Genomic DNA, 11,350 nt, shown 5'->3' on the forward strand with positions numbered 1-11,350 from the left:
GTAGAAAGTCAGCTGAAATGATTCCCAAATAGCTGAAACCCCAAAGCACACTGGGAAAGGCAGGTTTAACTGCAAATAAATGGGCACAAGGAAAAAAAAACATCTAATTTAGCACAAGTTGTTGCTCTTGACTTCCTGTTTTCCTTCATAAGGTTATGTGTAGTTGTTCTAGTATTTCTAGAGTCCCATATTGCTGTTATTAGATTTCTAAAGTCCATACCTCTTGGGTGTATTCTCATGGCTGCAGATCTTCACTGACTCCTTCTTCTGCACACCATTCTCTCTCAGGTCAGGGCTCCTCCAAGGCTCTCCCTGACTGGCTTACTCACCCTCTTTTATCCGGGTCATCTTCATTGGTTACAGCTGCAGCCCATCGAGGGCAACCAGGACCTCTGGGGCAAAGCCTCTATACAGATATTGAAATACATTTCCTCTACTGTATTTCCCCCTTTTCTTTTACACAAGTTAACAGTTGTACAGATGTTCAATTACAATACACACATTTCTCCATGACTCACAGGCCATGTTCAATACCCACATTTTTCCATGACTCACAGGCCATGTTCAACACACATAGCTCCGTGCTCAAAGGCCATACTCTTTCACAGCTCCCTGACCCAAAGGCTATGTTCCATCACAGCTCTCGGCCACCTTATCTTCTGCTAGCTACCACCCCAGCTCTTGGCTCTTCTGTCGCAGCACTCGGCCGCCACAGCTCTCGGCTGTCTAATGTTCTGCTAACTATCACGTGGGGATCACCACTCATAGTTGTTCTAGTATTTCTAGAGTCTTATAGTGTTGTTATTAGATTTCCAATGTCCATACCTCCTCAGAGTGTTCACATGACTGTAGATCTTCACTGACTCCTTCTTCTGCACACTGCTCTCTCTCAGGTCAGGGCTCCTCCAAGGCTCTCCCTGACTGGCTTACCTGCCCCCTTTTATCCCAGTCATCTTCATTGGTTACAGCTGCAGCCCAATTAAGGGCATTGCAGCTGCAGCCCATCGAGGGCAACTGGGACCTCCGGGGCAAAGCCTCTATACAGATATTCAAATACATTTCCTCTACTATGGTTATGTGCATTGATATATAACAATCTGTAAATAGGGAGTGAGGAAAATCTCTCTCCCTAGAGGCAGAATTAGTGCTTATGCTTCCAAAATTTACTCAGAATTTCAAAACTCAAGCAAGCAGCGTAGTTCCTGTCCACAGCAAGTTTGGCACATTGCATTTCTATCTCTGTTTAACTGACAGACCAACCTGATTGCAAAGCAGTGAAGCAAACACAGCTCCAGAGCTGCCCACAGCCCAGGGACAGTTGGCTTTTCTCTCTCAGCACTGCTCAGTCTTTGCCCAAATTTGTGTCTGTCCTTGCACATCTAATGGAAAAAGCTTTAACACAGCATTGGGGAACTTGTGTCTCCATCTGAGAGCACCAATGCACCTCAGTTTTGGCTTTATTCCTGACTGTCTCCCATGGATAATCTGTTTTCTTCATCTGAAAGAGGACGCTGCTGGCACCAGCAGAATTAGGGTGCAGGCAGGGGGGATCCTGGGTTTAGTCACAGCCCTGCTGGGATCTGAGAAGGGCACTCACCTTGTCAGGGAGGGATGAAGAGGACAATCCTCCTGAGAAGCCCTGGCTCTGGAAGAGGGGGAAGGGAAGCAGGATGGCAAGCACAGGAGGTGAAGGAGTTTCTAAAATGAAAATCAAACCAAATGTTGAGCTAGGAAACACCCCATCTCCTAGTCCTGGGCTGTAGAGGAAAGCAAATCACAGGGAATTACAGTTATCTGGGATTTTAACAGGAGTGTACACGACAGCTCTGTAAAGCTGGGAGCCACAGGAGCACTTCCCAAAACAAATATCTCAGCAGACCTCACTGCAGAGGTCACTTGGACAAATTTCCATGCAACTGAGCTGTGCATCTGTTCTGTTTTACTGCCTGCAGACACTGCTATAAAGTACTGTACATTGATGTAACTGAGCGAAGGAGACAATGATTGAACCATGCACTGTACAAGAGTTATTAAAATAGTTAAGTTATACTTATCAATCCATGTCTGTCTCTTTCACTGGGTTTCATAAACCCATGTCTGTCTCTTTCACTGGGTTCTCATAATGGTTTGTCACTGACAGTCTGAGAAACTCAGCAAAAGGTCTGAAACCACACATTTCCTTTTGGGTTTGGGGACTGACATTCAACAGGAAGGGTGTTATGGCCTGGATAGCTGTGTTTTAAAAACAGAGGTGAAAATCTCACACATCATAAGAATTAAGTCCCAGAAAAGCTGCAAGCTGAACTCCTTTCCTTGTCTGGTCTAGTGGAAGATGTTCCACCCATGGCAGGGGGTGGAACTGGATGGTCTTTCAAGTCCCTTCCAGCTCAAAGCAGTCTAGGAATCCGTGATTCCATGACTCACAAGGGAGGCTCTCCTATTCCATGGCAAAGAAACCAGAGACAGTACGAACCTGTTTCAATTCCAACAGCACTTAAACCTAAAGCTTCTTTGCATTATTCTTTCTTGGGCTGGGCAAAGCACGACAAGGTTGTACAAGAGCACATTCTTACCTATCAGGAAGGGGAACTTCTGTGGCAGCTGTCCCAAGTGGAACAATCCAGAAAGAGGGAACAGCATAACACCATGACACAACCAAGCAACAGATTCTCCGACATTTCCAGCCATCCTCTGTCTCAGGTGAAAAATCACAATAACAAGATCACCTCCTCTACAGCCTAAATAGAGTTTAGGCAAATCAAGAGCCCAAAACACCTGCCCTGCTGGGTCGGGGGCTCTCTGGCAGCTGGAGCTGTGCCCGACAAGCCATTTCGAACCTTGCCACGACGGCAGGGGAGGGAGCACAGCGCGCTGAGCCCCTGCAGCGAGGCAGCACCGGCGCGGCTCCGAGCCCTCCCTCACGGCCGCCTCCCCTCAGGGCCCGCCCGCCGCCACCTTGCGGCAGCGGCGGCGCGAGGGACGGGTGCCTCTGGGGGCGGGCGCCTTGGGGGCAGCTCGGGCCGTGGGGAAGTCCCCCGGGTGGTTCTGGGGACCGGAGATGCCGGAGCCGGGAGGTCCCGGGGCCGGCAGAGCTCCGGACGCGCTCTGCTGCGGACAATGGCGGCGTCAGGGTCGCCAAGGCGACCGCCCGGCCCGACCCCCAGGCCCACGAGCCAGCCAATCAGAATCGTTCTCCCTCCCGCCGCCCCGCCCCGGCTCCTCCCGGCCGCGTCCGTCTCGTGTCCGCGCTCCTGATTGGTCGCTGCCGCCCAGCCGGGCTGGGATTGGCGCGGGAGCGCGCGCAGGCCGGTCCCCTCCGGGCACGCGCCGTCCTTTATAGGCACGCGAGCCCCCGCAGCCGCGGACATGTCGGTGTCCCCCGTGAAGCGGCAGAAGATGGAGTCAGCGCTGGACCAGCTCAAGCACCACACCACGGTGGTGGCCGACACCGATTTCAACGGTGAGAGGCGGCGCGAGGGGATCCCATCACCGCATCTTCTCCTTAGCCCCTCTCCCGCCCCCCTTCACGGAGAGTGGGCGCGCCCGGCCGAAGGGGCGCGCGCTGGGGGGAGCGAACCACCATGCGGCCGGAGGGGGGCGGCGGGAGGCGCTCGGTGGCGGCGCCTTGGTCACCCGGCAGTCCGCTTCCTTCTCTAGACTTGCTGAGCCTCTCGAGCATCCTCTTAACTGCTTTGGCACTAAGTTCTTTTAACGAGTTACATTTCATCATCACGTGCTGTGGTCATAGGGCTTCCTTTCCTTTGGCATCATCAGCCTCTGGCTCATCTTGTGCTAGGAATCTCGGGTCCCTAAGGGGAAAGTGCCAGGCAGTTGCCACTTCTCTCTGCGTTTTGTCACCTGTGTCTATGTTATGTTGTCGGTGTCTGTGTTATGTAGTCTGTGTCCATTGTCTTCCACATCATAGGCCTTTGTTACGTCTAGGTGCTTTATCGGCACTATTCCGTGCCATATCGCCCGTATTCTACTCACGTTCCTTTCCGGCTATCCCTTATTCCGGCATCTTTACATTTTTACTCTTTGAGACAGGAATGTCTCAAAGGGACAAGATGTTCTCATCCGTCTTCCTTTTCACTGCCAGCTTTGGTAGTGCCTTTTTTTCCATGCCATTCTCTTGGACTTCTAGAGGGAGCATCTTACACCCTCCTCACATGACTGCAGTAGTTCTATAGGTTCCATCTTCTCAAAGGGTATAGTGCTCAAGAATTCATCTTCCCGAGAGTTATCTCAAGTCCTGGCTTATATTGGATGTACTTATATTGTGTGTACCTATGCTGGTTTATACTGTATGTACTTACACTCTATGTACACTCGCACTGGATGCATCGGCTTATATGTCACATTAGGTAGAACAGTTATAAAAACTTTACTGTTCATCTGTCTTTTATGGGATTTTGGGTAGAAAATGTATTGGTCCAGAGCGGGGACAAGTCCTAGCTGTCAGGTAGCCACTCGTTGACCACTTCCTGTCGTCTCACAGGTCCCCGAGGACTTCCCCAGAATTTCCCCAGAATCTACCATTTGACATCAAGGAGTAACAGCCAGGAGATGTGTCGAAGCACGTTCTTCAGCGTTTCAAGTAAGGGCTGCAGTGAACGTGTAAATGGGAAAATGGGAAGAGTGTGTGAGCGTGTGTGAGAGCGTGTGCCTGTGTCTGTGTCCGCTGTCTCTGCGTGTGGGGGCGCATGCTGACTGGATCTAACCTTGTGTCTGTGACTTTTGCTTTTCAGGTTTTTCAACTCATTTTCAAATTTAGAATAAAAAATCCCCTGCTGGGGTGTTTCCCGCCCTCCCCCCCGGCTGGGTTTTTTCCCTCGGTCCCGGTCTGTCGGCGAGGTGACATTCATCATTCATCGCCAGAGTTTTGGTGTGGACTGTCCAGGGACCGGGGTTTTGGTCAGCCAGGAGGATTTTTTGGAGGCTCCCAGGAACCACGTTTCCAAGGACCAGTGATTGCTGGGGTGTAATTTAGCAGTTGTGATGAGAGTGATGGTGAGTTTGTGTGTAATGTGAGGGGGGTGCTAATGGTAGATGAGTGTTGTTTTTTGTGTGCTTTTGTTGTTTTGGGTTTCCTGTAACAATAAATCAACATGTAATGAAAACAGAAAAAGGTTATCATCTTGTGTTAATATGTGTGTTGTGTTGTATTGCTCTGTATTGCAGGGTGAGCACAGGGTGGACTCTCTCCTCCTTGCTGTGACACCTGGGCTGGCAGGGATGACACAGTGACCTCTGCCGGCCGATGCTGCCTGTGCCATCACCTGGCACTGACGTGTTTGAAAATCCTTTTGCTGGGATTTTTCTCCTGAGAAGCCTCAGAACAGAAATGGAACCAGTAACAATCTGCTGGCTGTGGAGTGTGGGCTGGAGATGGTTTAGCAACAGGGCCGTCTTGGATTGGTCTCCTGTGCATTGTTTCTACTTGATGACCAATCATGGTCCAGCTGTGTCGGGGCTGTGAGCAGTCCCAGGTTTTTATTATTCATTCCTCACCAGCTTTCTGATGTCTCCTTGCTCTTTTAGTATAGTTCTAATATCTCATTTTCTTTTACTATAATAGAGACCATAAAATAATAAATCAACCTTCTGATAGGTGGAGTCAAGATTCTCGTCTCTTCCATCGTCCTGGGGACCCTCAAACACCACCACAATCACCGGCTGGAGCGGTTTTGGGCAGCACCAAATAAAAATAATTCAGTTTTTCTATTTTTAAAGCGTTTTATTTTATTTTTTAAAGTTAAGTTATTTTTTAATAAAAAATCAATGAAAACTGTAAAAATACAATAATAAAAAATAATAAAATAAATAAATAATTTTTAAAAAAACAACAAAAAACCCCAAACGGTGAAGTGCTGTAAAAGTAAATGCTGTAATGTGAGATTGTAATGTGTAATGTGAGACTGTAATCTGTAATGTAACTGCCGTAAAGCGCAACTGCCGTAAAAAAACCTGCCTATTTCAGGTAGTTATTTATGCAGTAGAGAATGGCAAATTGCACGGTTTTGGTGGTTTTTACCTCTTGATTTGGCACTTGTGCCAAGATCTTTGGTAGTTTCTGCTGCAGGAGGCCTGCCATGAAGTAGGCACAGAAATCCATGAAAAGAATTGGTTGTTGCTAAAAAGATAAATGGTCAGAGTGAGAGGAAGGGGTGCTGCCTTTGACACCTGTGCTGGCAGCACTTTTGATAGCTGGTGTCTGAGGAAGGCTTGAAGTGCAGGACTGCTGAGACTGGGGTACCTCAGCAAAAGAGAGATTCATGGCAAAGATTTTGGGAGTCTGCCCAAAATCTGACATTTTGCCTTTTAGGGGAGCTGTACCTCTGCCATGGACTCCTGAGCTGCAGATTCCCCCTTCCTGACAAGATGATTTTTCCTACGGACTTTATGCAAGGGCCTATAGTGACTGAACCAGTGCCAATGGCTTTGAAATGAAAGGTGGTGGATATAGCTTTGATATTTGGAAGAATTCTTTACTCAGAGGGTGCTGAGGCGCTGGACCAGGCTGCCTGGAGAAGCTGTGGCTGCCCCTGGATCCCTGGAAGTGTCCAAGGCCAGGCTGGATGGGGCTCTGAGCAGCCTGGGATGGTGGAAGGCGTCCCTGCCCATGGCAGGGGGATTGCAACAAAACTCTTCCAATTCAAACCCTTCTAGGATTGTAATTAAGGTGGTACAGGCAGAAAAATGCTCATTTCAGGTGATTTGGGAGCAGCCAGACAGTTTTCTACCAATGCACAGAAACCAGGCACAGGCAGAGCAGGAGGAAGTTGTGGAAGGGAAGGACTGAGCTGCTGTTAGGTGTGTAAGCCAGAATTATTCCAAGATAGTTTCTATAATCACAAAGCTGTCTTCAAATGCAGTCAACAAAGCCAAATGTTAACACATTACCATGCATTTCTGATCTGGGGCATGCTGTATCTTTTAGGAAAAAGCATAACTGTGTCAATTTTTCAGTAAGTGTTTCTTGATGAGGCTAAACCTGAGTGGTTTTTCTTTCCCTAAATCATCTTGTCCAGGACAGGACATTGCTAAACATGTATAAAGGTGTGTATATTTTGTTTGTTAACAAGAGTCATTGTGTGACTGATCTGCATTTTTCTTGATTTTTACTTCATAGGATGTAGCTGTAATGAGAATTGTTATGAAGAGTAGCACTGATATTTGCTGCCCTCTAGCGCTTGTTGAATTGCCAGATGACGGGAGGAGAAATTTTCTGCATTCTCCTATTTCAGTGTCTGAAGCCAGACCAATTTTTGAGACAGGAAGCTCAAGCTGTTTTTAGAAAGAGGGCACAGTGTACAGAGGAGTTCCAATATTTTGTTGAAATCAGAATGACAGCATTTAAAATCTTGTGGAGGTAAAAATTCCTGTGTGTTTTGGGTTAGAGGGTGCAGTGATGCTGGTAGGTTGACAGTCAGACTTGATCTTCAAGGACTTCTCCAACCTTGGTGATTCTAAAATTCAGTGTTCTGGAGTAAGGCCTTTGAGCTCAAGCCCTGAATTAAGCCTGAGGGTTAAAAACTGGAGCTAAGCAAAGCTCATGCATGTTCTGTTTTGTACTTGATCAGGATTCCAAAGGGAGCAAATGATACAGCACAAGGGAACAAGATAATTTTTGAAGCTGAGGATGTTGAAATTGGTTCCATTTTCTCTTCCAGTTACACAAGTGTTGGTGAATAACTTGGTGCTTTGAAAGGGTGGGAGAGGAGGCAGATGAAGAGAGATTTTTTGAAAAATCAGGATCATCCTTTGTGTCATAGGAGTGGGCAGATGTCAGAGCTGAAAGATTTCTGTCCTGATCATATTAAATTATTGGACTTTTCATTACCATTTAATACTTTAGAAGAAAGACTTTGCAGCAACTGTTCTTTTTTTCTGCCTGCAGAGTTACATTTCTGCAAAATTCCATTTTGCAGTGTTGTGATGAGAGCATTATGGATGCTGCCAACAGCAGAGAGAGCACAGGAGGATGGTGAAACAGTGTATTGGTACAAGCTAAATTCACCTGGGGTCAGCCCTGTGCCTTGTTGTGTGAACCACTCTCAGTTCCCTGTGTTCATCTTCTCTCTTGTGGTTGTAACAAACAGAGAAGAAGAAAAACCTGAATGTTCTTGATGGATGATAATAAAAAAACCCCAAACAACATAAATAGAAGTATCCCTGCTGACAGTTACAAACATCCACTTTACTGACTTCCATGGATTTTGAACAAGGTCCTGCCAGGGCAGTGTCCCTTTGTGGGGCCAGGAAGAAGTGGTGATGCAGGTTTTTCATCTGCCCCTTTCCCTCTCAGTGTGGGTGCTCTCTGCTGGTGCTCAGTGAGCTGGGCAGAGGGAGGGCTGGGCTCTGGCCACCAGGGTTTCTGACACAAGGGGGCCTGCAGGAAATAGCACAGGGGATAGGATCCCCTGCCAAAATCAGCTGCTCTAACAGTTCCTCCTCTGGCCATTCTGTCCTGTCTGTGTACAGGAGTTTCCTTTATTTTCGTGTTGGACATTTATTTTCTCTGTGGTCTGGCTGCCACATCTCACTTTGTTGTCAAAACTGGTTTTTTTTCCAAAAAACTGCCTATTTCAGGTAGTTATTTATGCAGTAGAGAATGGCAAATTGCACGGTTTTGGTGGTTTTTACCTCTTGATTTGGCACTTGTGCCAAGATCTTTGGTAGCTTCTGCTGCAGGAGGCCTGTGAGGAAGGGTGTACGAGTGTGTCTGTACTCCTAGGAGGATGAGAGAGGAAAATACTGTGCATAGTTCTTGTAAGGCTCCTCTCTGTACTCCAATGAAACTCTTTAATTAAGTAAAGGTCTGTTCATGAAGAAAATCTGGCCTGGGCTGCTGCCAGCTGGAGAAAAACTCTCAGCTCCAAGGGGATCAGGATTTTCCTCCCCTGGTTTTTCCTTTCCTGGTGTCACAGTTGCAGAGCCTGTTAAAAACCATTCCCAGGAAATATCTCTATTAATTCCTGGGAAAACCTGAATATACTTACTTTGGAGTGAAGGTGGCATGTCTGCAGTTTGGTTTTGTCTTGCATCTCAGATATTTAGGCTGGATTGGGGATAGCATTTGTACTTTTGCACAGCATTGATGGTTTGCACTGAGTTTTAGCTCAGCTCATAGCAGCAACAGCTACTGAACATCCTGAGTGCCTGTACATGTAATTTGGATAATTCTACAGGGGGCTGTTACCCAGCAAAGCTGCCAAAGCTTTGCTGCCTGAAGTTACAGTTTATTGACGTTTCATGGGGCCTTTACCTTCACAAAAATCACTATTTCTTGTCAGTAAGGCTACTGGTAGCAATAATGCCCTGCATATATGGATCTAAATGAAGGGCTCTGATATCTTTGTCAGCAGCAACATGATCTGTGTGTTTGGTTAGTAGTTATAGAAGTTATTTGTAGTCCTATTTGTGGGACTACAAGTGCTCAGTTTGTACAGGGATGATCAGAGTGTAACTGATTGACATTTTTTTAAGGGCTGGATGCAGATCTGAGCAGGCTGATGACACCTCTGTAAGAAACTTCTTGTTGAATTTGTGTTGCCAGTATATTTTAAATAGAAATTTGTGACCTGCTACTTTCACGTCAGCCTGAGTAACTCCGTGTTTAAAGAGGTTTAGAACAGAAAATCCACTCAGGCCCCTTCTTTTTTGAGGTGGAAACGTGGTAGGAGATAGAGGGAATGTCTGCAGCTATTGAAACTGCCTGCTTAATTGGTTTTCATCATATAAGCTAATGAAGTTCAACTGTGACCTTTTTTAAGCTTATTCCAAATGTAAAGGAGTTTCTGGCATCTGAAGCAAGTCCATGAAGTTGTAAAATCCTGGCCCTGTAAATGGAGATCTGACCTACAAATGCAGGAGCAGTAGGCCCATATAAAATGAGATTCTGAGCTGTTTAGCTCCAAATGCAGGAGCAGTATGCCCCATGTAAAATGAGATTCTGAGCTGTTTAGCTCCAAATGCAGGAGCAGTATGCCCCATGTAAAATGAGATTCTGAGCTCTTTGCTCCAGGCCATGTGCAGGTTCACAGGGTCAGGCATGGCCACAGCCTCTCCTGTTGTTTTTGGGCTCTCGTGTGTTATGGTTGCTTGATCATGTGGATTTTGGTTTCAGTTCTTTTTCCATGGCTTTGGCTTTTGAGAACAGACCCATTTCAAGAAAAATCCAACAAGATGTAAAGTTCACAAAGGCTGAGGGCAGTGATTGCTTTTAGACTGGAGTAATTGAAAGTACTGGGATTGTTTAATCTGAATATAGTGTGTCCAAGTTATGGGTAATGGAAAGAGCAGAGCTTGGTGTTGGTGGTTGGGTAAAAGAGCCACAAAGAAAACAGAGGCATTTGGGGTCATACCAGCCCTTAGTAACTTCCTTGCTTAGACCAGCTGTTGCTAAACTACTCAAAGTTTAGAGGCAAACAAAACCAAAAGTGGAGAAATGGTGCTCTTGTCTAAGTGAAGTCCAGGAATTAGTTGGATAAATAAGGAAAGGAGTGGAAGAGGGATTCCTTTCTGCTGGAGGTGCTGACCCTTTGGTTGCCAGCTGTGCCTCAAAATTAAAACTGGTGTTTTCCTTGTTTCTGTGGTTTTCACTGTAAGAAGTTTTTCCTATCATCTTTCCACTCAGTAAATGTAGGCACCCTTTGTTTAAAGAGTGCCTGGGGATAGAGCAAAAATTTCAAGGACTTAATTTCAAAATGTATAAGGATGTTAAATACTGGTGGTGCTGAAAGGAGAGTGTCTCCTTTGTTCACAGTACTGAAAATTTGCCTAGGGGCTCATAGGTGGCCATCTAAATAACACGCTAAGATTTTCCAAATCAGAAACTGCTCAGTACTTGAGAAAATTTATTTATAATCTTGGGCACATTCCTAAAAATGTTTTCGAAAATAGGACGAAATGCCAGAATGAAAGAAGCACATTTTGTGTAGCTGTGGACTGGTATCAGAAGCTCAGGCTGCTGATGTAGAAATACAAAAGGCAAGGGAGACCTGAGGCAATGTGTGCTGAAGTCACAGAGAATGGTGTTACATAATGCACATGGATGCAGAGAACGTGCAGTTGTTCAAGGAACTGTGGGTGTGGAGGCCTGAAACCCTGGTGAATGTGGCAGGATTTAAAAAAACTTATCAGACACTGCAAATAAACTGCTCAACACCAGTTTGGTGCTGCAGTCCCAAAGCTTGTGGCTGGTTTGGGTTTGGATCTCACAGGGCTGCACCTCAAGGTCGATGGAAGACTGAAATACTCAGTGAGAAGGTACAAAATCAGACTTTGGGGAGGGTCCCTCTCCACTGTCTCCTGCATGTCCTTGGCTGCCTGTTCCTCTTGCAGTAGG

The 11,350-nt window shown here is 46.4% G+C and overlaps 1 long non-coding RNA gene across 2 annotated transcripts; it reads left to right on the forward strand.

Annotated features, from left to right (window-relative positions):
* Positions 1 to 3,305: 3,305 nt before the first annotated feature.
* Positions 3,306 to 5,732, forward strand: LOC136558029 (uncharacterized). Of its 2 annotated transcripts, XR_010783830.1 has the most exons (4): positions 3,306 to 3,460; positions 4,499 to 4,597; positions 4,749 to 5,010; positions 5,182 to 5,732. It is a non-coding gene; the product is annotated as an uncharacterized lncRNA (long non-coding RNA). The 2 variants fall into 2 exon arrangements; XR_010783829.1 differs by lacking the exon at positions 5,182 to 5,732 and having other exon boundaries at positions 3,308 to 3,460; positions 4,749 to 5,133.
* Positions 5,733 to 11,350: the final 5,618 nt, after the last annotated feature.

The sequence above is a fragment of the Molothrus aeneus genome, chromosome 6, assembly GCF_037042795.1.
Source record: "Molothrus aeneus isolate 106 chromosome 6, BPBGC_Maene_1.0, whole genome shotgun sequence".
Lineage (NCBI taxonomy): Eukaryota > Metazoa > Chordata > Aves > Passeriformes > Icteridae > Molothrus > Molothrus aeneus.